A 22,253-nucleotide genomic window follows, 5' to 3' on the forward strand; every position below is an offset into this window, starting at 1 on the left:
CTGTCTCAATGTCCAACAGTATATGCAATTAAAATTCCTTCCCATTTCTAAATAACTGAAGAAAAACTGAAAAGTGGTACGATATAGGCAACCTTCCCCTATGTTGATTATTTAGAAAATTATATCCATCATACAGAGCGGATGATTTCTGTGGTTCGACAGAACATAAATTCATACAAAGATATAAGCAAATTGATGCAAAGTCTCACTTTTCGCTTTCAACTTAGATCCGTTTGTTTGTTTATTCTCAATAATTGGTTTATACTGCGAAATTATTTCCAGCAGAAGGCTTCTCTCGAACGAAAAGAATTAGTCCCACGATTTCTTATTGTTCCAGTGTTTTCCATTTCACAACAGACATACCAATACACCGCTCCACGCTACTGTGATACAGACGACGGAAAGAAGCAGAAATAAAACCTGAGAGAATAGAAAGACTTCTATCCTCTCTGAATCAAACAACGGAAACAAGCGAGAATCGCAATTGTGAGAGTCCAGAAAACAGAACTGAGCCAAAGAATTTGTAACATTACAAACTCTTTGAACTGAGCCTACACTTGGTTATAGGTTATGGTTGAACTCTAGAGTCTCTGGTCCAAACAGAGAGTTAAACAGAATGTTAAAATGTGAAATGTAAAGTTGAATAAATGCAATATTTTTAACAGCAATTCAGACTTTTAACTTAAGCCAGGTTCAGACGGTGCGTGTTTCTGTAATGGATTTCAAGGTGGCTGCGCGGATGGGTAGCCTGCGTGGTCACTGGCTGGCTCCCGTGTTTCCTACGGTGATGGTAGTTGTTCGCACGGAGCTGGCTCTTTTCACAGTTCAAATTGGAGAATCATCTGCTGCTTCATCTGTTGCCAACACTCATGGTCAAAAAGAAACTAAACCGTGAGTGGAAAACAACTAAAGTCCTACATTAACAGTAGTAAATGTCGTAATAAAGTAATTAAGCCATAAGTGCAAAACAGCTAAAGTCCGATATTTAATTGTTGTTTCTTAGAAACTAAAGAATATAGAAAAAACAGGTTTAGTTGGAAAATAACGAACATGGCGACATGGTTTCAATGGTGATATTATATGATCATCTTTGGTTTCCAGCCTGCAAACCATCACGAAAAATAGCAAGGAACCTACCCTCGAAATCCTGCAAGCTAGCCATCCACGGAGCCACCAGAGCGCATTACTTCCGGAAAGTGACCACGCAGGCTACCCATCCGCGCAGCCACCCTGGAATCCATCACAGAAACATGCACCGTCTGAACCGGGCTTTACAGTTAATTAACGCTATGTTAGGTGCATTTTAACAAAGATTAAAGAAACCGGGCCTAAGTCTCTAGTTAGAGAGCCGTTATTACTTCCTTGGCATTGAACATCCCAGCGTGCTAACATGTGTTCCCTTAATTTATGTTTTATGAAACTGACAGGAATTTTATGGTAATTATCAACGACATTCATGGAACAAGCAAGCTTGGATAGCGGGTCTGCCCTTTCATTCCCTAATATACCCGAGTGCCCTCGAACCCAGTTTAAACAAATATGTTTGCTGGAGTTAGCAATATTACGTCTGACATTTACGGCAATATAGCAGCTCCTACTCCGGTATCTGCTTTGGTACATTCTTCAACATTGGTTACTGCAGGTGTTTTTTTACTGATTCGTTTTAGAGTTGCTTTTAGTGATTGATTAAATATCTTTATTTTACTTATTTCTGGTTTAACAATGTTTATAGCATATTATATTTGTCCCTAATACAGTTCAAAGTTGCCTTATTCTTAATAATAATAAAACGACAACAAGCACTACATTCCTTCCTGTAATCTGAACACGTCTCTCTCAAGTTACATTGTTTCAACATCCACAGTCTACACTTTCTGCAACTGCTACAGCAACAGCATCACACACAAAAGAGTAACATTACTCCGATTACTGAAATATAGAGCCAAGAAGAATAGTGACGCCAATCTTTCATATTGAATTTTGGATTGTTCTTCTGATATTTGTTTTTGAAGATTATGAATTCTTACTCCCATGTATTTAAAATCATGAGTCGTAGATAGAATATTTGGAAATGGCAATTGCATCTTAGTTTTTGTCGTTATTTCTTCTTGTTTCTTTGAAATACAACAGTCAATATGCATGGGAGCTATAGGGATGATATCAGTAGTAATTTGATTAATTTTAGTATGCTGTAGTGCAGTGGTTCCCAACCTTTTTTGACTGACGACACACTTTACTGAACGCCCACGATATCGCGACACACTTATTTGATTTTATTAATACTAATAATAATGATAACTAGTACATTTATTCTGGAGGAAAAGGTGATGTAACTCTGTGCAGAATATTGTAGAGCGGACGGGGAGATGCTTAGACTACTGTTCACTACACGGGAATTTTGTCGTTTTTAACCTCCTTTTCGTCCAACTAAGACTTTCAAGGTCTAAGCGAAATTCAAAGAAAAATTATATTAAAAACATAATTATTCACACATATTTCGGTTCCATGATGAAAACTGCAACAAAAAGGTGCCGGAACGCCGTTCCAGCGCGTTCCGCCAGAAAAAAGCATTGATAACAACTTCTATGTAGTGTTGTAGATAAGTCGATGTTAACACACAGTTGAAAATTCTAAAAGAACAAGCAGCAAATTAAGTGGCATTAGAAAAAAAAAACAAAGATATGTGTCAAAAATACCAATCTGTCTATGCTGGATATCCGATAAAAGATGTCCTATGAAAGATTATTGTTCTTGAAAACTCGCCTATTTAAATTAATGTGAAATCTGCGGTTGGTGGGTTGCACAGAGTTTCTTTATATAGTACGTGGCCTTATGGTTGAAAAACTGAACTGAATATTGTTGCAGATGTTCACGTTTCATTGGTAAAGTCTGTCTCAAAATAAAATGTACCATATAAAAGACTTCGTTGCAAATAAAAAATGCATTGTTAAGAGACTTTGTGGATGGCATAAAATTTATTTTTAAAATCCAAAATTTCGCGACACACTGGTTGGAAACTCCTGCTGTAGTGGATATAACACACCTACTGAGGTCAACCCTTAACAATTAACAGCTAACACAAGTTTCCCTCTATTAAATAATTTTACTTTTTCCTTTACTTCATTCTCACATACTACAGTCATTTCATCCTTTTGATGATTTACATACAGCCATTCATTACTATGTGTTAACGGTATCCACATGGTATCTATTATATGTAAGTTACATATTGTTCAAATGCTTTACATATTTTGGATATTCAGTAGTAGCAGGATGTGTCAGGTAGATGAGGCAATTCTCTTTCACTATATGATTTATTGGTACATTCTCCGTACAAATCATATTAACAATTGAGGCACTCACAAGGAAAGTAGGTCTAATACAAGTGACATTTTTTTAAAAAGTGAGATAAGTGTATATTCTAAATCTTTAATGTCACTTCTGTTCAGAGAAAAAGTAATATAAGTGCAGTTGCAGTCAGTGCTGCTCCCTGTTGGCCTAACTCTTGTATTGCAATGCTTACAGAGTTTTGACTGAGAGGCAAACTAATACAAGTGCGTTATTTATGTAGTGTTGTAGTGTTTCTCAAGTTTATGACTAATTCATTTGCCATCATGGAGAGAGGTAATATAATACAGCGCTGACTTCTCGAAACATCTTCGTGGAAGGCCTGCACACATTGAGCTGGACCAACTATACAGTTATCCAATAAGAATAACTTTTGCTAAGTGGAGCAACTTGCAAGAGCTGAAGAAATTCATCCCACCCATAACCACTCTTTCTTTGATGACCTGAAGCATGAGGAGGGGCTTATAATAAGGACTGCAGGACGTGGACATGGAAGAGGAAGTTCAAGGAATACTCGCGGTAGGAGGCCTACAGGTGCACTTCATGACAGAAACACAGATGTTACAGCAGAGAGAGATGTGACATGTTCAGATGAGGCTAGTGACGCAATGGACAGCGACTAAGGCTGAATTTCATTGAAAATTAAAAATATCATTAACCCACTTCTTTCGGTTATATAGACACATTTTGTGTCGTAATATGTTAATAAGAAAGCTCAAATGCTGTTAAGACAGGAATGTTTTAATGTTCTAAGTAATGTTCTTGTTCTTCTTTTAAATAATATACAAATACTTAAAACCCTTGCACTTGTATTACTCCTCCACAAAAAATAATTCCGTGGCAAAATAATACAAGTGACTTTAGGGCCCAATTTTACCTAAACTGTTTTAGAATAGATAATTTCTATTTAGAAGTTAAAAAATATAGGTACCAACTTATACAACTGAAAATTTACAGCAACATATTCCTGTAAAAGATTTTAAAATTTCCTTTCAACTTCATAGTCATTTGTCTCAAAACTTATTAAACGTCACTTGTATCACTTTGCTTCTGAGTGCCTCAATTATCTTTTTGCATTCTCTAACATGCTGTTGAGATAAAAATTCCGTTTTTGTTCTCAACATATTGGTTGCTATGTAAAGATATTGGGGTTGTATAAATTTTGCTGTCCTATTATTATTCATAACTACCGGAAAATGAACAATTTCATATAAATTTAACTTTTCGCGTGATAGTAAAGGTACTCTCACAATGTATATCAACGCAGGTGATGTTTTATAAATAGTTACCGTCATCACCTGGTCTACTTGGTGTGATGGAAAATCGATAGGAATTGTTTCACGTAACACTTTCTTAATTTTCTCTTAAGTTATAACCAGGCTTCGAGACTTTGGACCCGATACAATAAGTTTACTGTGCATGCACTATAGATTGTTGACTCGCTGCAGGTAGATAGAGATGTGTTGAGGTAACAACGTTGCTATTTATAATAGAGTACGGTAGTATGGGGAAACATTCTGAAAGTAAATATACATTACACAATGAAAATGTCAAGAGAATATGAAAAGCATTTATTCTCCTGTCCCTTATAAGCATTTGTAATTAATTATACACAGTGTTAATGGTGAAAATAAACATGTATCAATTTTAATATCTTCATCTATCCTATTGGTCGTATTTAGAAATTGCAATTACAGTACCGAATTGCAATGTACTACAAGATACATTTTCAGTGTCTCAAACATAAATCTTTTTCGGTTAAGCTTATCTGCCGAAGTTTGTACTGTAGAAAGCTGCGCTCTACGTCGCATGACGTGATAGGAGCAAAACGAAAAAACCTAACATCATTGCAGACTCTAACAGACAGTCCTTTATTCTCGGGTGACTAATTTGCTGTTTATGTTACACAATGTTCCATATCCCTTATTTTTACATAAAAGTGATTTCCACTTCTGTTTTAGACGTTCAGTAACCGGTGTACCCGATGTCTCATTAATTCTCTGCGTCATTTTCTAAATTAATTTGAGGGCTTCCGGCATCTCTTGCTCTGAATTCTCTAACCGTGTAATAGTTTCAGACACAGTTTGTATGAAAACCAAATGATTCGTCAGAACCTTCAAATCCAGAGCGTTTTTCTTTGCGTATTTGTTGGCATTCATTCTACAGTACCCGCACCCACTGTAGCCTACGCTTTACCATTATACTCAGTACGCTGTTATGCGGATTTCCCACTGAACTGCTCTATCGGGTCCGAAGTCTCGAAGCCTGGTTATAACCTAAGGTTGAATAATTCCAAGTCGCGCATTTGTTGTCACTGTGATCAACAAATCGTAATATTCATAACAGCCTTGGTATCCTAACTCAACATGTTTAATCTTTAGATTTGCTGTAATCGTATTGTCTTCATGCGTCTTACCTTCCCACTGATTTTGGTAATGTGAAAGAAAAGTATTGAAACTTTCTTTTATTGCTTTTTGATTTAATAATAATTCCGTAGTTGTTTCATTGACTGTTACCAAACTTAACTTTAAAAGTGTTAACTGTTCTGGACTAATATGCAAGAAGTTAAGTTGTTCTTGCTGCATTTCATCTATTCTTTCCTTATACATTTCTGCCTCAGCTTAAATTGCAGTGCCCAATAGAATTTTAGAAATTTCGCCTACAAAACCTAGTACAGAACGCTTTTTCCTGTTATTATTATTATTATTATTATTATTATTATTATTATTATTATTATTATTATTATTATTATTATTGACTATTGTTCCAATAATTTCTTCAAGAGTTTCTCTTAGCCTTTGTACACTACTTCTTTTAGCCAGGATGTGAGCTAATCCTTGCTCACAATCCGTTTTGTAATACCATGTGTATACTAACAAATTTTTACATTCATTCTGTATAGTTGCAGTCCCTTGTTTGAGCGTATCATACAGGCGTTGTACCTCTCCTATGTCTACGTAAGTAATGACATCCCAGAGATACGGAGTGAACCACACGTCTGCTACAAAATCAAAGTATATGCCTGCCTGTCCTTTGATTTCTTCATTTTGAGTTGCTGAAAAGCATTCAACCTTAACAGTAGCCATACCAATGAGTAGTGCTAACCACTTACATAAAATCATCTTGGTATGCTTCTGAAAAGAAAAGAAACACAATTATTCTTTGTATTCCTTTGCTCTATTGATGTGTACAGTGAATTCTTTTTTCCCGTACCCCCAATTCTGCACAACTCGAGGTTAACTTTATTAACCCGAATAACCTTCCCACAGAGTGTCCAACTTTTTCCTATTCTCCTTTCCGTAACAAGACCTTGGCTCCCAGAACTATATCATAGGTACATCTTGCGCTAGACCTTCTGTCACAATCTTCTATAACCCCTCTGTCTATCACTTCTTTTAAGGATTTCTCATCCGCAACTGCTTTCACTGCTTCTCTCACAGAATCAAAGAAAATTCCATTTACAAAAACATTTTTTCCTAATTAAATGATTACCTTTTGTCCAACCTTTTTCTCGTCCTCTGACCAAGAGTTAGTGAAGCGATTAGTACTGTCTAAAGTAGATTGAATCATTTGTTCGATTTTTGCCTCCCTTGGAGTAATACTTTCGTTGGGTTTCTGATTTACCTGACAGAGTTGGTTCGTATTGTACATAAATGTTCGTTGTACAGCAAAACGTGTCTCTAGTTTTTCCTTTATATCCTCCCATTTTTTTTTTCATCTGTTGGATGGATGTTTAAAGTTCTCCTAGCATTACCTGTAATCTTTGCTAAAATATATTTTATTAATATATTCTCCTGATTTGGATTTATTAATGACCTAGCTGACTCAACATTATCAATAAATTCATTTAGCGTAGATGGTTTGCCTGAAAAACATTTTTCAAACAATTTAGCAGCAGGTGTAACGGATAATTCAGCACTTATTCTTTGTTGTCTTAGATGAGTGTTCAATTGGTCTTCTAGAATTGAATTCGTTGATCTTGATCTGGTTGTGCCATGGTCTAAAGTGCTTTCACTCGGATTACTAACTTTCACCAATATTTTAAGAAATTATAACAAGGGTTATAGGTATCCTACAAGCAAAACTCTGCTCGAACTCCTCGCGGCGCGCATGCTATACCCCTCTTACCCCCCTGCAGTAGGCGTGAGAGCATGCTGGGAACGGGAGCATACGTCATCTGCGCGAGACAGTCACGCCCGCTGGTTTCTGCGCATTGAGTTTTCCTTGTTGGATGCCTGTAACAACGTCTCTCGAGACTGGTAGTACACTCACCCAGATGAAGGATCTCTTGACTAGTTGGCGCGCTCTGGCCGTCGATCCTCGGACCTCGTCACCAGCAACTGGTCAGTGAGCTCCTATGCGGGTTGCTAACAGCTGGATATACCGGAGACCTTCAGGTAACGGGCACCCCGAAGAGGAAGAGCCACGCTGGAACAGCCAGGCGACTAGGGTCGACGTTGATTCCACTCGTGAAACAATCATGGCAGTAGATGACGACTGTGGATACACTGGCCCCTTCTCATCTGTCTTCAACCTCTAAGACATCAGGATCTGCAGCAGAAAGTGCTTCTGTCAGTAAACATCATAAATATAAACATCTTACAGATAATTATATTTTTATTCCTTTTGCGGTTGAAACGTTTGGATCATGGTGTAGTGAAGCCAAAGCTCTTATCTCCACCATAGGCAGACGTTTAGAGCAGCTTGCTGGGGACCCTCGAAGAAGTCAATATCTATAGTCCGGATTAGCGTACTTCATACCCTAAGGGTGAAACCTAACCATTTTTCCCCCATTACTACATATGCTAGAGGATTTTGGTGATTTTCTAGTTTGGAGGTTGAATTTTCTTTTGCCAACTTCGTTTCGAATTTCGACACTGATGAATATTACAAATGGTAGTGATTTTGTAACTGGTATGTTGGCAGCTGAGACAAATGTCGACAATATTTGTCAGTACTGGAGTCCCATGAAATTAAAATTGTACTAGATTTCTGAGCCGATTACTGAAAGCTAGTGAAATTTGAACATACTAATAATTAATTAATATCAGTATTAATATTAATACATAATAGTCATTTTATGTGTTGCGTTGTGGTTATAATTCAATACTATAGTCAGGTAAGTTTTCGGAGTTAATATTAATAATTGCATGTGGTCAAACAAAATACATTTTTAGGTTAGATCTCGTGAGTCAATTGTTTAGTCAAACCAATGAATTTCGTATTGCCAGACAAAATCCCTTTCTCGTATAGTTTGCCTACGAAAATATGTTACAAATTATTGAATTATTTAGAATAACCTTCCAACATGAAGTAAAGTAAGTAAATAAGTCATTTAGTACGTAGGATCGTGTGATATCTGGTAACAGTTGGCAACACTGACAAGACGGCAATATTTGCTGTTTAGGAACTGTTCTTATGTGACCCTCAATATACGTCAGCGCATTGGTATCGCCATTCAGCGCGGTAATGCAACAAGTAGGGTAAAGTTGCCTAATTCCGTGACGTATTTAATAAAGTCTCTATTTATACCAAAATTGTATTAAAATTTTTCAAATAACACCTAAACGACGTTATTTCGACCTTTAGCTATAACATTCAGTGTCAACAGTTTCACAAGTTCGGTATATAATACATAATTCTTCATTGTTATAACAGTGGCTCCTAAATCCGTGACAAGGATCCAGATTCCGTGATAGTGGTTTCATAATTCCGTGAGTGATATCCTAATTCCGTGATACTAAAATAATCCTCATTAACTGTTCAGAAAACAAACGCGTATTTGGAAAAACACATTAAAATCATGGTATATTGTTTTAATAGGGATTAAGCAAGAAACTACAACATAAAAGACGGGCCTAAGTGACAAATTTCATAGAAAATACTTGTGTAACTACAGGAATACATATTAATATATTATAAACAAAATAAACTGAAAGTTAAATTCAGTACACAATTAAATTTGAATAAATTGAATTATAACACAATTATTTCTCATTATTGATATTCCTAACGACAGCAGTAATTAAGTAAACATATGCCCTATTATTGTATTATAATTATAATTGATGTTTTCTTTAATTTATTTCTATTATTATTTCCACGAACTATTTTCTTTCATAGACATTAATTTTCACAACATAACATTTTCTATTCACGCCTAAACACCAATTCAGAATCATACTAGTTATCTATGACCTTCATTGATTTGCAAATATTTTCATGTTATTCTCTGTTAAAATATGTACATTTAATTATGCGTCCTATTGTCAAATAAGTGTCCACCTACGAGTCTTCACACACATAATAGTAACAATACAGCTTATCGATCCTACATAATAGCCCGTTTGCAATCTCTATCTGTCTTGGACGATCACAGTATGATATTAATTAATATGTATATTTATTATACAACTTAGTGATTAATCTTGTTGCTGTACTTTTAGTTAGATTTTAAAAAATGTTTAATAGCCTTTTAAAACGCCAAGTTATTGTTTGTATAATTGGTCACATGTATTATGTAATTTTGATATGCACTATGTACAGATATCTATATTGTCTGAAGATGCCCAAACAGGGCGAAAACGTTCACAAAAATAATTAAAATGTGTTAACAAAAATATTTTTTTGAGTTGACATTATAAATATGTCAAGACGGAAACATTGAAACCATATTACTCTTTCATCATAATATGACTTATTGGATAATCTACAAAGATGAATTCAAAATTCAAATTTATGTACCTAAGTTTTGTAGTTTTCAGCAACATATACTGTATATATTATACAGCCGTCACTCAGTAAATTATACAAATGAAGATCTAATTTAAGATATTCTCTACGTCTACGTATATAACTCCAAAAGTTTGAGCTTTATATCATCAATAGGCTATGTCATTAATATGTATATTAGTGACAAATACTCACGTCATGGCGCTAACTATAATAATATTTCACTTTTAATGGTGATAATGTCATCAAACCACCTCAAGTTTCGTAGTTTTTAATATCCAATACACAGCTGTACTCAGAAAATTACACACCACAAAATCAGACCTGTAAATTATTTGTAGCAAGTCTTGAAAATTTTTAATAACGGATCACAGAGACATTATAAAATTACACAAATGAAGATCGACACATTATTGTCATTATGATGTCACAGAATTTGCTCTGATTTGCTGTAAATATGTTGGCAATCCTGTAGGTCATGGCCTTCGTGTAATATTGCTTATTGTAGTGTGTGTGTTTTATTGTTATTCTCAAAACTGACGACAGATAGATTTTGGAAAATAGGAAAATTATGTAGGAAAATTGACATTTCACAGAAAACTACTATTTTTCTGCAAATCTTTGGGTTCCAAACTTCAAAATGAGGAGTTATTCATTAAAATCCGTTCAGTCATTTTCCCGTAATTTCCATTACCAGTTCAAATTATATGAACGTGCCGATATTAAAAGGGCATATTTCCATGAAACCACATTTGTGGGAAAACACAAAAAACATATTCACATCTAAACCAAGAGACAGACTTTTAGATCTCAGGTGGGCTACATAGAACTGTTTAAGAGACATGGACTTCAACAAATAATCTTTCATTAAATCTACCGTATTAAGAGTAATCATATTCCAAAATCTACTAAATTATACCCTTTTAACAAAAAATTAAAGAAAAAAACTTAAAACAATTATAATTTGTGTTTCAAACTCAACTAACTTACATATTTATTAATAATAATGTTTATATGATTTCTTCTAGCTTTTCTTCCTAGTTTACTGTCCCTCCTGGTTCCACATCAACTCCTGGGTCGTTCTCCATTGATTTATGTTCCTGCGGAAACAGATCATTCCCTAAACTCTTCATAGAAAGCTTTATGTTCGTCTGGAACATGCTGTATAGCCTTGGAAATGTCCTCAAGCTTTGCCTTAGCTATTGGTATTCTGTTTTTATATGGAAGATTAAGAAAGGGTACGGCTTCAACGAACTGTCTTGATCATGGATGTCCAAACGCCTATAGAACCAGGAGATATTGCGCGTCAAGTCTGCTGTGCTAAAGTCAATAACTTTTCATATAAAATAGGAAAAACGACCTTAAAGAATATGCACTGCGAGTTGCTTACGCCAGGGGTTACCTCGTACTACAGTGGCGACAAGACAGCTTAAGCTCCGCCCATCCGCCATGTTGCATAGTCAAGCAGAGGCTATATGGATATAACTTTTAATATATCTGGAAATTGAGTCCCTATCCTTTAATTTAATCTAATTGGAGTTTCTAGTATTAATATTGCGTACCTGAGAAAGTTTCTTGAGAGGTCTCCCATTTCCGATGGCTAAATATAAACTGAGCTGGAAAAATGACATAAAATCAACATATCACTTTTACACATGAGGAAGGGAAAAGTATGTTGGTACGGATACACTTTTAATATCTGTATTTCCCAGTACATTTAATTAATATTTTTTTATTTCAATACATTTTCGGAAATACAAAACAATAACAGAAGTCATAATGAATCAAAGTAAACAGCATACATGTCAACTCTCATAGCATTTTAAATATTGTGAATGGTACCTGGAAAATTATGCTGACAATACATTACACAGTAAACTTATTGTATTTATTAACATTCCATGGTATTCATACATTGCTTCACAGCTAGAATATGGAACAAGTCAAAGAAACTTAATACTACTGTAAACTCTTAATTTAGTCTAGTTGAAATACAAACAGAAGAGGTTTACAATATAGTTTACTTGTACAACACATAGTTTTAATATCAATTTCATGAAGTGTTGTTGAATGTCATGAATTCACATACAGAATAGAAGGCGTGAGGAATTAATAATTATACAAACAGGCCTATGCAAAATCTTCTGGTAACAGTGGTGAACATTATAGTTACATAACTTCTCCTATAAGAATACTATTATTGTATTTGCTTGTTACATTTAATCTTTTTTTCACTGCAATATGCAAGTTTTCAGTTAGGCATACATACCAAGGAAATGGCATACTGCAGTGTAAAAAAAAAAGACCATGTGGAAGCTGCAAATATAATGACGACGAGGAAATGTTTTATTTAACGTGGTACAGTTAAGACCGGACGGCCGGGTAGCTCAGTTGGTAGAGCAGCTGGCTACGGACTGAAAGGTCCGGGGTTCGATCCCCGGTGGTGACAGGATTTTTTCTCGTTGCCAAACTTTCAGAACGGCCCCAAGGTTTACTCAGCCTTCTATAAAGTTGAGTACCGGGTCTTTCCCGGGGGTAAAAGGCTGTCAGAGCGTGGTGCCGACCACACCACCTCATTCTAGTGCCAAGGGCATGGAAAGCATGGGGCTCTACCTCCATGTCCCCCAAGTGCCTTCATGGCATGTTACGGGGTTACCTTTACCTTTTTACAGTTAAGACCATAAGGTTTTCTCTTACACTGAATAGGAGTAAAACTTACTTCATAGCCAAACATAAAAAACATATTAGATATAAGTAATTACATATTATCAGTGTTAAGTTAAAATGAATATGATTTGCATAATAAAATCAGAAACAGAGAATTTAATAAAATATCATTCTAACAGGCCATAGTGCTATAACAACGATCTACAAAATTATATTTGTAGACTTGCAAACATAATGATTTCCTCCAACTAGTTGCAAGGAAAGAGGAGGCAAATCCTATGGTAGGGCTATCACTTTACAGCTTCTGACAAACTGGTGTATACTGCATTTCCTCAGTATAAGATGAAATGGTTATACCGCCATGACTCGGTCTCCAGAGCCTCATTCATTAGAATAGGGTGCACCACGAGAAGGTAAGGATGGGAATTGAGTAGGAGAGGTTATGGAATGCACATCACTACCCTTTGCAACCCTTGAATGAAATATACACAATGAAAATAAAAATGCACACTGTGGAATACATATTAATGTTAAATTACTATCATATACATTGAAATCAGAAACAGACAATTGAAAAATTGTACACAATAGAAATAAAAGTAAACACACTGCAATACATATCTATTAGTGTTAAGTTACAAGAATATATGATTTAAGCTACATAATAAAATCAGAAACAGAGAATTCAATAAAATGTACACAATAAAAACAAACACATTTGAATACAATACCAGAATTATTAGTGTTAAATTATACTACAGTGAATGTCCAGCAATGGATTTACTTGCATAGGTATTAGTAGCTGGTTTGCAGATTTTAGAATTAATTTTCAGTCTGTATACAATATATCTGCTAATAATTTTAGTTTTCAGTTCATGACAGTCAGGTATGTTCAGCTCTAATTTACTCATCTCCTTAAAGTAGAATTGTTTCAAATTTACATCTTGTACAGAAACACTTGGAAGGAACATTACAAAAATATTTTCCATTTCAACAAAGAATTGAAATGTTTCCTCTGAACAGAAAAATAGTGTCTTCCCTGAAGCATTGAAAGTTTGTGAACCTGGTAAATGTTTCATACATAGGCGTTTTAAAGCCTACAGGAGATATGCATGTTGAACATGTTTTTGATGTTTTCTTGATACTCTGAACGATATAGCCAGATACATTATATAAGGAATTCAGTTCACCATAGGATGACTCATTTCTGCAGAAATTTCTACTTCTTCAGACTTAGGCTTTACCTCATGTAATGTGTCCAAGAATCCAGAAAGAAATTCCCTGTCATCTTCTTCGTAGCTACTACGAGGTGCATTTCGTAAGTATTGTGACACACAGATCAACTTGAGGTTATTTTTAACCTGAACTGCATTTGGAACACACTGTTTACTTTTTAGCACACTGAAAAGATTTTCCATACAGTCCTGAGGAAACCTGCTAGTTAAAAGAAACTTGTACTCTCTGTCTTCCAATAAATTAGCCTGCAATTCTAACATGGTCTGCGTTGAAATTAGGACACCAATTTGAGATGGTTTCCAAATTTTTTTCTGACCAACTTCCATATTACAAAAAAGATCCCTAAAATGTTTTAAGAATGCTATGGAATCTCTGTAAACATTTAAATTAAATTTACTTAAAGCACATGATGGATGTCTAGAGGTCATTAAATGAAACAATCTTTCTACTTGGTCCAAAAAACCATGCAGTAGTTAAGTAAGCAGGTTTATCAAGTTCTTCAGCAAGAAATTTCAGAGCACTGCTTACAGTATGGTTTACCACACTTGTTGATGTTCACACTTCTATCTTGCCGAAGTGACTAGGGAACAGGTCTCGTTCTGATAGTTTTGGTGCCAGTTTAAAAGAATGCTGTTTTTCATGTGCAATTATTTCATAAATATGGCTTGCCAGAACTTCATTTGTGGATAGCTTTTGTTTCTCTTTAATATCATTGGGTATTCTAATCACTATCACCTTTACTTTTTAACTTCGCGCTAGAACATGCCATTAGGAAAGTTCAGGATAACAGGCAGGGTTTGGAATTGAACGGGTTACATCAGCTTCTTGTCTATGCGGATGACGTGAATATGTTAGGAGAAAATACACAAACGGTTAGAGAAAACACGGAAATTTACTTGAAGCAAGTAGAGCAATCGGTTTGGAAGTAAATCCCGAAAAGACAAAGTATATGATTATGTCTTGTGACCAGAATATTGTACGAAATGGAAATATAAAAATTGGAGATTTATCCTTCGAAGAGGTGGAAAAATTCAAATATCTTGGAGCAACAGTAACAAATATAAATGACACTCGGGAGGAAATTAAACGCAGAATAAATATGGGAAATGCCTGTTATTATTCAGTTGAGAAGCTCTTATCATCCAGTCTGCTGTCCAAAAATCTAAAAGTTAGAATTTATAAAACAGTTATATTACCGGTTCTTCTGTATGGTTGTGAAACTCGAACTCTCACTCTGAGAGAGGAACATAGGTTCAGAGTGTTTGAGAATAAGGTGCTTAGGAAAATATTTGGGGCTAAGCGGGATGATGTTACAGGAGAATGGAGAAAGTTACACAACACAGAACTGCACGCATTGTATTCTTCACCTGACATAATTAGGAACGTTAAATCCAGACGTTTGAGATGGGCAGGGCATGTAGCACGTATGGGCGAATCCAGAAATGCATATAGAGTGTTAGTTGGGAGACCGGAGGGAAAAAGACCTTTAGAGAGCCCGAGACGTAGATGGGAGGATAATATTAAAGTGGATTTGAGGGAGGTGGGGTATGATGATAGAGACTGGATTAATCTTGCACAGGATAGGGACCGCTGGCGGGCTTATGTGAGGGCGGCAATGAACCTTAGGGTTCCTTAAAAGCCATTTGTAAGTAAGTAAGTATTCTAATCACCTTATTCGATATGAACATTGATTTAATGTTTTTAAATAAATGTGGCACATCAGCAAAGACAAATACAACTTTATCCGAGTGCAGTGGATGGGCAACTGTGCATTTGATCTCAGAATATCTGCCTGCTGTTACACCCCAAGCCCTCCATAGTGCTTGGTTACAAGAACCCATATCAGATGTTACACTTCAAAATGTTCAATTGCAACTCTTCAGCTTTCTGAAAGATACATTCGATGATGTCATGAAAAACAGCAGGGGCGGCTTTAGAGGTAGTGCCGTTGTGCCATGGCACTACCAGAATACAGAAGGAAAAGGAGAATTCATATTTTCCGCTCAAAACCTGAGAGAAACAAGTTACGCTTACACAAACTCTACCGTCAATATGATCTTTGCAGCGAAACACGTTGTAACCAATGTTTGGAGGATGGATCTGTGTCAGGCACTACATCCCATAAGAAATATAATGGGATGCGCGCGCAATCTTCATGTTCGCTCGTCCTTTTCAGCATCTAAAGCATGATCTGAAATGTGCCAGGCACAAATTGCCGCTGGCTTTTCCAATGCTTGTAAAACTGTATACATCCCCATTTACTACGCCGATCCCTTACTCGCGCTCTGTCTGTCCTTCCGCTTTGTCGGAACAAGTTTCTTAGCGAAGACTGCAACAATAAGATAATAAAATCTCTCCCGGTTTCTTGAAAACTTGGCTTGAGAAAGTTTTCACTTTATTATTTCTACCAACAGTACCAAGTGTAGTGTGACCGTGTTAAGTCGTGAGGTTGTCTTCGTAATAGTGGTCGTGTTATCGTGTTGTGTACTGTTAAAAAATGAATTCGGTTGGCGCTTTATTGAAATCTCAGTTTTCAACATTAACATATTAAAACAAACTTCGTGTTAAAGAATTAGGCAGACCAACACCGCACTTAAATATTCATCAAAAGCAGCAAAGTGCTAAAGTTAACAGATCTCGCAAATTCAACCCAGATATTTATTTAAAAAAACAACTGGTTGTGTGGATGTGATGTGAAAAATGCGTTCTTCTTTTTCCCGTGTGTTCTGTTCGGAGGTCAACTTAGTTGGTCAAAAGTGGGTGTGACAGATTTAGTACACTTATGGGGTAAAATAAAAACACATCATAAGTCAAAGGTTAATATGAATAACGTCTTCAGTTTGTCTATGCTGGGTAAAGCGAACACTGAAAATCAGTTAAATTCACACTACAGACTCGCGATTGCAAAACACAATGAGCAAGTTGATAAAAACAGATATGTGTTAAATTTAATAATAAATTGTATACGATTTTGTGGGGCACTAGATTTAGCACTAAGAGGGCACGATGAATCTGAGGACTTTTGTTTGCAAAATAGACAACTTCAACAAAAAAATGATGGATTTATTTTCAAGTCAGAAGAATAGGCGAATGGGTTTTATCTATCGCGCATATTAACCTGGTCAACAAAAGTGCTCAAGTGCTCCAGTTGTATACATTTTGGTGAGTGATTATTATTATGCATGCATTCATGCACTATCAAACTATGAAATATGCATGATCAAGCGAAAAATACATTAAAATATGCACTTTTATTTTTGTTTCAAAATGTCTTATTTCACTTCACTTTTTTTGCACAGTTAAAAACCTAATAACATTTTTAAATTGGTTTCTGTGAGGTTCCTGCACTTGTCTCTATATTGCAAGAAGTTACGGGTTTAAACTTGAATGAACATATTTGTGACAGTGTCAGGTCAAATTCATTCAAGTTTTCGCCACAAATAACCTTCTTCACTGAACAAAAGAATCCGCAGTCCGGGTTAGCATTTAGGACCCTGTCCAATTTGTTTTTCGCCGCAACATCCACTTTCCCACGGGCATAACTGAGGGATCTATGAAATTCTTTAAAGATTATTTCTTTTGTTGCATTCTTGCTATATGTGAAACAGATGCGACATGCTGGTCGACTTGAAATTTTTTACTGCATTTCATCTGAAATTATAATAGACCTTACGGTTACCTAGATACGATTTAAAAACGGACATCGTAATTTAATAATTATTTTGAACAAGTTTTGTAATTTTTTACAAAGAACAATTGTCATGTAAAATATTCAGAAACAGAACAGCATTGCTTTACTCTTTACTCCAACAGTCGCAAAATACGACATCCTCATCTGACCTAATAAAATCTTTTCCTTTACAGTAATCCACTGTGCAAAGAGTACACTTTTGGAATCTTTAAATTGGAAACATATTAGAACCACATTAACACGCGCAAACAGAATAAACAAGCACATTAACAACTTACGACATTCACACACTGCAAACAGAGTTTAACGGTGATTCCAATTTTAGAAGAATCTAAATTGCTACTAGTACTAGAAAAGGAAGAGAATTTACAACCTCCCTGAAAGAGGATGCTTTTGACCTAAATTATTTGTCGGCAATTTCCTTGAACCCTCTATATTTCCTCTCTACTTACTATTCTCAAAATATCCAACGTAATAAATTTATGACACGCAGTGTATAGAGGATCGTCGGTAAAGTGTTGTAAAAGTGGACTTCCGTCCAGGGAAAGGTCCTCTAACACCTTATTGTGAAAATCTTAACATTTTATTTAATTTTTCTGTTATTTAGTTTTTTCTTTTTTTTTCTTCAATCCTGATTTCTGAAGCTAAAATATGGGACATAAAATCGAGTAACTAAGGTGTCCACACAAAACCATTAAAACATGCATTTAAACTGAATTTAATGTATATTGTATGCATTATTAAGCTAAAAATTACCTAAATATGCATTATGCATGTTTTTATCCCTAAAAAGTCGAAAACATGCAAATATGCACGGGAAAAGTACACATATTTGGAACCGGAAAGTAATGAAATGGATAAGTACTAAGTTTGAGCTATGTCCTATGTTCCTATAAAAACATGCATTTGCATGGAATTCTCGTCTCTAATTATTATTATTATTATTATTGCTTATAGTAGGAAAAAGAGTTACCCTCCCCCTTAGGGTATCCTGGATATACCACTGATTTTGGCACTATGCATTAAATATGTATGAGCCGCTACTGAAAAGTAGCACCATTTACTGAATCACTGGTGTAATAATAGGCAACTACTTGTTTCCACCGTGTAATTACACCACCTAACATAAAAACTAAAACATGAGTTGCCATGCCTGAGTGTTCGGGCAGTGTTACATTCCCAAAGTATTTGCTTAAGGAGCAGTCATATACATTCCCTGAAGTGATAGCCATTTCATCTAATATTAAAACACAGTCCTTCTCATGAGATTCGAAGGATTCCACTTTTATTCTAAGAAATTCAAAAACTTCATGTAAAATCCCACTATCAAATTTGAGATTCTGTGATCTTCTCTGCAAAGGACGTACAGAAGGCAATGGATAGCCTTGCTTGAGCAGTTTCTCATATCCACTTCCACCACAACTAAATTTCAGCTTTAGGGCTTTGATAATAGTCACATTTGACCATTTCACAAACATGTTCGTCTTTCCTTGTTGCTTTCTTTGTAATGAAATAATCTGATCATTATTAAAAATCTTATTTACAAAAGAAAGATCATTTTCAACACTACACTTTTTCATGTTTTTTAATCTTTTGGTTGAATTCCTTAAAAGTTTCTTGTAGTTTTCATCCTTCCTTTTTTCTTTTAAATATAGTTTCTCATACCTTGCCAGTTTTGTAGTTGATTCTTCATGTATGGCTTGTTCAGTCTCACAGCAGTTGTCACTGTCCTCACTTGATGCAGAAGACTCAGGAGTTGAATTTCACAAGATGATGCTGCATGTGATGAAGACGGTTGTAATTCAGCACCACTGCCAATAGAAACTGCCATATTTTGTGGAACCACTTGAGAATCTAGAACTGGACCTAAACAGGCAAAACAAGTTTTGATTTTGAATTATACAATAGAACGCATTAAAATAGGTAATAAAAGTTTAAGATAAAATCTGCAGCCTTCTTCCTTCTATGCATTTGTGTATCTGTCAGATGAAGGGAAAATTTATTGCTACCGAATACAATGTAGAGGTAAATTGAGAAAGGGAGTCATACCTCTTCATGGCAAACATATACTGACTACATAATTATTCTGTAAGCTCACTTCGTATGACATCATTTTTTGTTCTCTAAGCCAACAGTGTTGTTTGAAATTTATGTAATTTCCTAGTACCAGTCGATGTTCCTATGTCGTTTTCGCACTTACCTTGATATGTATGTAAGAAATTGTATAATTTTGTATTGTTTCTTTTTTCATCTATCTTTTTCTTTCTTTCTACCTCTCCTTCTTCTTATTCCTTTATCTATTTTTTATCCTGCTTACACCACTCCTTACTTATATTTTTCATCTCATATTTAATCTTAATACATTTCAATTTATCTTACGTGCAGTCACTGGGAATCGACCCAAAAACCTTTCGATTTATAGGCAGATGCTCTACCAATACGTTATGAAGGGATTTGGTAGACTAATTCGAAATATTCACTTAATATTTTGTGTTCTTTGTAAATGCACATCAATAGAAGCTACCAGATCAGAGGCCACTTCTGGAAGCAGCTAAGTCAGTAGAAAATACTTCATATTGGCTATGTCTTAGCCTAATTTCGAATGTAATTTTCTGTTTGTTGGATGAAGGAGGCTTTCACACCCACTGACTGGGACTATAAACACAAATAAATAAATGACGTCAGCTGAAACCACTAAGGTCAGTGGAAAATGCTTCGTGTTAACTATATCTCAGCCTAATTCAGAATATAATTTTGTGTATGTTGTGTGGCGTTTAACATTAAAACCAATTAAATACACAGTAATACAAATAGTACTTACAGGGAGGTTAAGTTAATGTAAAGCAACTTACGTGTTCATACATAAGGGACAACATGTATTAAGAAATTGGGTACCGAAATTTATATAAGATTATTATTATTATTATTATTATTATTATTATTATCATTATTATTATTATAAATTATTTATGTGTAGGCCTATATTATATTTCCGCCAAATAACGTAACATTAATATGTAATTTTTAATTAACAAACGTTTCCGCCATTTACATTGCTAGGTGTCATCAGTTTAAATCTAAGTTTTATATTAAAATTTTAAGGTACCGGTATACTAGAAGATAATTTAAATTTAAAATATCCTTTTAAAATACACAAAAATATAATAATGTATTGTAATGTGTATAGAATAACATTAGGTTTATGTATTTTTTAATGAAATATAATTTACACATACAATTATGATTAATAGTAGTAATTAGGCCTGTAACTTATCGGATTAACAATATGAATATTAAAATGAAAATGACCTCTTAAAATATTTTAATGGAAAGCAATTTACTTACTTGACGAAGATTTGGCGGCTTTTGGAGCTGAAGCTTTTCTCTTGATTGGAGGTTTTCGTTTCATTGCTGATGGTGGTGAGAAAAAGAAGATTGTTGGTACAGCATTCGATTTTAGTTTTCGTGTGCCATCAACACGAGTTTTTTCCCACATATCAGGAGCGAAGTGAACCTAAATAAATCAAAATTATATTGGTATTAACATAATAGATCTATACAATGAATATTATGATATCATACTTAGACCTAACATCTGTTGGCTGTTTGTATTATTATTTTCCACAAATTATATTTTAATACATACCTCACATTAATATGAATAATCAATTGGCTTCCACTTATCCCTTTTCATTTTAATATGCCATTCCTTTCTTCTTGCTGGATCTTTTTGGAAGCGCTTCATTAACATGCCCTTCTTGGCTGAATTACTGCAGCACAGCCAGGCATATTTATCTAAAAACATGAGAATATGAGCGTATTTCACTACATCAGTATGAATTATATCAAGAATAAACCTGTAAGTTAAACAAGCATAAAGCACAATATGAGATACTTACCTTTTATATCAGGCGCGGATCTAGAATTTAATAATAGGGGGGGCTAATAATAATTGAGGGGCTGGGTGCAAGAAGGGCATTTTAGAGGATGTGCCCTTTTTGAGTAAAACGCTTTATTGTGTTCTCTGATCTGTTATGCATATGATCACAAAGTTGTAGTTCAATACTGTGATCATAGAGGTCAGGGTACCGGTACCCAAAATGTAAAGGCGTGCATAGATAACATTATTACGGTTTGAATTTTCAACATCAATTTTCTCAAAACTTGCATTTGAGAGAAGTGCCTTTCTTGCACCCAACCCCTCAATTAACATATTGTGAACTTTATTAGTAACAACAATGTAATTTATTTGTCACAACAATAATTCCTTTCTACAATTCACCTTAAACGCTCTCGTCAACAATTGGATCTTCACTCAACACAGTATTCGTTATAGCACTCCACCGACGACAATGACAATTTACTTGGACTATTACGCACAACAATGAACTGTTAATCTTAACTAATATTTACAAAGCACTATTTACAAATCAGAACTATCAGTTCTCAGTTCACAGTTCTTCTATCTCAGTCACTCGAGTTCACAGTATCTCGAACCACAGACCTTCAGAGACAGTTCACTGTATTCGAACTCGGGTCCCTCCAACTGCGGTCCACTGCACTCGAACTCAGGTCCCTC

General features: G+C 35.1%; 2 long non-coding RNA genes across 2 annotated transcripts in view; one reads left to right on the forward strand and one right to left on the reverse strand.

Moving 5' to 3' along the window:
* Positions 1 to 963, forward strand: part of LOC138698347 (uncharacterized) — a 55,162-nt gene extending 54,199 nt beyond the window's left edge. Inside the window, exon 3 of the long non-coding RNA XR_011331839.1 lies at positions 338 to 963. This is a non-coding gene — a long non-coding RNA (uncharacterized lncRNA). The remainder of the gene's footprint in view (positions 1 to 337) is intronic.
* A 16,678-nt stretch (positions 964 to 17,641) lies between these two features.
* On the reverse strand, positions 17,642 to 21,870 carry LOC138698348 (uncharacterized). The gene is made up of 3 exons (XR_011331840.1): positions 21,321 to 21,870; positions 21,020 to 21,188; positions 17,642 to 19,540 (listed from the first exon to the last, which is right to left on the reverse strand). It is a non-coding gene; the product is annotated as an uncharacterized lncRNA (long non-coding RNA).
* Between the last annotated feature and the right edge of the window lie 383 nt (positions 21,871 to 22,253).

This window comes from Periplaneta americana, chromosome 4 (genome assembly GCF_040183065.1).
Source record: "Periplaneta americana isolate PAMFEO1 chromosome 4, P.americana_PAMFEO1_priV1, whole genome shotgun sequence".
NCBI lineage: Eukaryota > Metazoa > Arthropoda > Insecta > Blattodea > Blattidae > Periplaneta > Periplaneta americana.